Raw genomic sequence first — 5,069 nt, forward strand, 5'->3', positions numbered from 1 at the left:
GTCCTGTCTATCCTTGGGGCTGGCGGCGGGTGGGAGCAGGTGGCCTCCTGCATTCTCAGAACTTTAGGAGGCAGGGCCTGGCGACATGCACCCGTGGGTGCCGGTCCTAGACCTCCTGCCTGTGGCCGCCACCTTGTCATGAATTCACCCATCTAACACTGATGGTACCAGGTAGTGGGCTGCGTGCAAGGGACTCAGTACCAGGAAAAGACGTAGCTTCTATTCTCATGGAGTTTACAGTCTAGCAGGTGAGAGTCGCGGACACTGAGTTGCCTACGCAACATCCATTCCCATTGCCCAGCCAGAAATGATTTCGTTCAGGTGGCCATCTCCCTCCTGGACCCTCCCACACCCCACCTCCGGGCTTCATTGGAAGTAGATCCTAGGCCCAGGCGTGAATCATGACTGGAATGAGCTGAAAATGGTGGTCCCAACCCCGTCACAAGTGACTGGTTTAGGTTCAGGCCTGTGACACAATTGTGGCCGGCGGATATAAAGAAAAGTCCCTTGGGCTCTAGGAGGAAAACAATGAGAAAGAATGAGGACCTCCCGGTGTCCCGACCTCCTTGTGTTCACACCGTGTGTAGTCCCTTCTGGTGTTGTGCCAGGGCTGGGTGACCGACAGAACACAGCAGAAGTGACAGCGTGTCATACGAGAGGTTAGGTCATAAAAGGCACTGTAGCTTCTGTGCTGGTCGCCCCCTTGCTCTTGGACCCTGTCTGGAGGGAGCGGCTGCTACAGTGCAAACAGCCTGAGAGGCCCGCGTGCCAGGGCACCAAGGCCCCCTGCCAACAGCCACGTGCCAATAGCTTCTCCGGCCTCAGTTAAGCCTTCAGATGACTTCAGCCCTGGCCAACCGCTTGACAATAACCTCGCGAGAGACCCTCTGCTGGAACCGACTAGCTAAGCCACTCCTGGGTTTCTAACCCATAGACACTGTGAGATAATAAATACTGTTTTAGACTGCCAAGTTTTGTGATGATTCATTACACAGTAATAGTTAACTAAGACGCATCACAAGGGGGAAAGTCAGTATGATGTGAAGTCTGGCTGTGATGCTTAGAGTCGCCGCATCCATCCTGCTGGCCAACCTGAGGACAAAGCCAATATTGTGGGTGCCAGAGCAGAGGGATGGGGAGAAGACCTTGAGAAGTCCTTGAGAAGACCACTGAGTTAACCAGCCCCCGGTCCAGTCCTACTGTTGGACAACTTACCGATTAAGGCAACACAATTGGATTTTCAGTTTCATGTAACCAGAAGCTCCTAACTCTTCTAGGGGTACAGACAACAAATATATAAATGCATTTCCATTCCAACGAGGGAAATGAACTGGATGAAAAGCTGAGTGGTAACAGGGAAACTTAGGAAGGTCTCTTCTAAAGGAGCAGCATTTAAACTTGACCTGAAGGTCGAGGAGGAGCCAGCCATGTAAGAAAGAACAGAGGAAGAGTTGTGGGTGGAGGGGTCAGGGTGCTGAAAGCCCCGGAGGACTAGGGGCACAGGATCAGGGTTGCTGGGCAGTGCGAGCAATGGGGAGGGTGGCGGCACCCAACATCTCGGGTGTTGGGGATCAGGAACTGCAAGGACACCAGGGCAGGACTACGCTTCTTGACCCTCTCCTGGGCGAGAAGCCCTTCGCCTACCCCTCCAAGCCTCCAGCTCATATTCACATCTGGGCAGACGCGCCAACATTTCCCCGGCAGCAGTACCCTCTGAAAACTCTTTTTTCTTAAATGAGGAAAGCAGTATTTACTTATTTTGGGTTTTTTTTAATGTTTATTTTTGAGAGAGAGAGAGAGAGACCGAGCATGAGCGAGGGAGGGGCAGAGAGAGAGACACACACAGAATCTGAAGCAGGATCTAGGCTCTGAGCCACCAGCACAGAGCCCGACGTGGGGCTTGAACCCACAAACCACGAGATCATGACCTGAACCAAACGCTTAACCAACTGAGCCACCCAGGCACCCTCCCGCCCCCAGCCCCCACTGAAGAATCATTTACTCACTCTTTTATTCAACATATTGTGGAGCACCAGCTAAGCACCAGAGGGAAATAATGGTAAGCAAAACCCAGACATGGGAGCTCCTGGTGAGGAGGGTGGGTATTAACAAAATACCCACACAAATACAGGAAATGCGGTAAGTGCTATGAAGGTAGAATAAAAGGAGCAACTACAGCATGTAACAGGAACCCTTAGGTTGGAAGCTGGCTAAGATAATCCCTGAATAACTGGTGTTTAATCTGAGATCTGGTAGGTGAGTAGGTGTTGACTGAGCAAAGTAAGCAATGTGAAAAGGAAAGGAGAGAGAAGCACTTTCCAGATAAATGGAAAGTCATGTGCAAAGGCCCTGCATGGAAAGGAGGAGTATCTAGAGTATTGTAAGCAGACCTGAAGGAGTCTGTTTTTATTCACCACTAAATCCTCAGGTCTGGGACAATAGACACTCAATATTTGTTGAATTAAGAAAGGTCCGTTTAGGGGGTGGAGCCTGGCATGAGGTGAGCCAGACCATGCAAGTCCTTGTAAGGCTGTGTCAGGAGTTTGGATTTTTTTTTTTTTTTTTTTTGAGGGCCATGGGAGGCCCCTGAAGGCTGTAGAATGGGTTGGGAAGGGTGACATGGTCACACTGGCATTTTTATTAGGCTACTCTGGCTCTTGGTTGGGAAACCGGTAGAGGCTTGACTGTAAACTGGGAGACCGGTGAAGAAGTGATTGCCGAGGTCCAGAGAGGAGATGATAGAGGCTTAGTCTCAGGAAACAGAGATGGGGAGAAACGTGCAACACTAATTTGCTTATTTATTCAAGAAACATTGAACACCTGGTATATGCCAGGCATATAGGTGCTGGAGACTTCCTGTAGTCTAGTGGAAAAAAACAAAAACAAAAACAACCCAGACCTTAAGTACATAATATTGCAAACAAATCAACAATTACAGCTATGACAAATATGTGAAGGAGAAGCATGTGGTGCTAGGAGAGTCAGTAATAGAGGACCTGACCTGGTCAGGGAGGTCAAGGAGAGTGCCCCTGAGAAAGCGATGCTGGAGCCTCTATCCGAAGGAGTAGGAGTTAACAAGGCAGAAAGGTGTTATTCCAGGCAGAGGCAGAAACAGCATGTGCAAAGGCCCCCTGTGATAGAGCATGGCCCTTGTAGTTGGAACAAAGAGAGGGAGAGGGAGGGTACTGCCAGAGAGGCAGGAAGGAGCAGCCCAAGCCGGACCCTGTGTGCCATGCTAAGAATTTTGTCTTTATTGCAAGAGCACTAGAGGAAGCGATGGAAAGATTTCAGCAGGTGGGTGGCCTGATCGGATGGAAAATCTGAAAAGATTACTAGGGCTACCACCTAGAGAAGGGGGGAGAGGAGAGGGGGAGAGGAGAGGGGGAGAGAGACAGCAGGGCGTCCAGACAGGAACATCAGCTTCGATAAGAAATGATGGGCAATTGGCCAGTGAGTGAGTGGTGGACACCCAGACACCAGAGGAGAATATTCCACAGGGAATGAGAAAGCGTCAAGGATGATTCTAAGCTTTCCAGGTCAAACAACCAGATGGATACTGGTCTGTTTATTAAAAGAGGGAACTCGAGAAAAGAGCCAAGTGCAGGGGGACAGATCATGAGTTTGACCCGGAAGTCAGTGGATAACCATTTCTTGTACAAGTCAGGTGCCCAAGGGGATGGCTCTGATCCCACAGGCGGGGAGGGAGGAGCCAGAAGGGCGGGAGGGAAGTGTGGAGGGGAAGGTGGGGGGGGGGGTGTCGAAGCACAGTTCTGAAGTCTGGGGTTGGAGCTTCTGACACCTCAGGGTCTTCTGGGAAGTCCCGGCACAGGGCGGGCTTTGGAAGAACAGGCCCAGGCTGCAGGGAGAATGGCCTCCTGGTCTATTTCCTGGTTTCCCGTCGGAGACTTAGGAATGTCGGGTCCGCTCCAGGCCCTGAGCGAGCCTGAGAATGGAGGGGGAGGCAGCGGCCCTCCGCTCTGGAGAGCCCTCCCTCACTCCCACAGGGCCAGACAAGGCAAGGCCACAAGGAGGCAACGAATGCCCTTCCCTCCGCGTCCCTCCATCCCAGCCGCCAACGCTCCTGAACCCCTGCTCCCTTGCAAAACTGTCCCCAACACACTCCCCTATTTATACCGGGACTCCCCAGCTCCATGGCTGCGGTCCCGGTGGGCCTCCTTCAAAGGAGCAGTCCCTGCACCCCAACGCCGGCCCGTCTTCCCCAGGAACGGGCATCCGGCGCCCCCTCCCGGTGAAACGAGCACACTGTCAAGCTAGGTGACGTCGGAGCTGCCCCGAATGGACGCAGGGCCGCAGGGGGTTGCTGGCCGAGAGGTCAGGAAGTGTATGTCCAGGCCTGGCCACTGAGTCACTCTGCAGCCGTAAGCTATTTCCCCGGGCTCTGTGGGCTTCAATTTCTCACCTGCTATTTAGGGCTAGTGATAGGAGAAAAAGAATAAAAGAATTTTGTTAGCTGCAAGGCCGACTCCCCACCTTGAGGGCCCTTGACACCCTGGGGCAGCGCCAGACCACCCACAGTGTACTACAGCCCCTTCCTGAAAGCACATAAGGTGGAGGCAGCCATGTTAGACACATCCCGATGTGGCCAGAATATTGAGCACCCACTGATTCAGAGGGTGCAGTTCTTACTTCCAGGGTGCTCCGCCTAGAATTGGGGACACGTAATACAATGTGAGAGGTCACTGACGGAACCAGGCACAGGGTCCTATGGGAATAGAAAGGAGAACTACTTAATCCAGATTCCCCCACTTGTGACCCACCCCCACCCTGCCTCTCAAAATTAAATAAACATTTAAAAGATTTAAACAATGTCAGTTTTTAAAAAAATGCTTCTCCCAAAAAAAAAAAAAAAGCTTCTTCCGGAAAAAAAAAGTTTATTGGTTTAGGTTCTAAATAACTGCTACAGATACTGTTGAGTTTTAGTAATATATATGTTTGTTTCAAATTAGCACAATGTATTACCTACCTTTTTTTAACTTTTTTTTTTTAATCGAGAGACAGAGAGAGATATAGCGTGAGCATGGGAGGGGCAGAGAGAGGGGGAGACACAG

The sequence above is a fragment of the Hyaena hyaena genome, unplaced genomic scaffold (genome assembly GCF_003009895.1).
Source record: "Hyaena hyaena isolate Hyena2069 unplaced genomic scaffold, ASM300989v1 scaffold_397, whole genome shotgun sequence".
Lineage (NCBI taxonomy): Eukaryota > Metazoa > Chordata > Mammalia > Carnivora > Hyaenidae > Hyaena > Hyaena hyaena.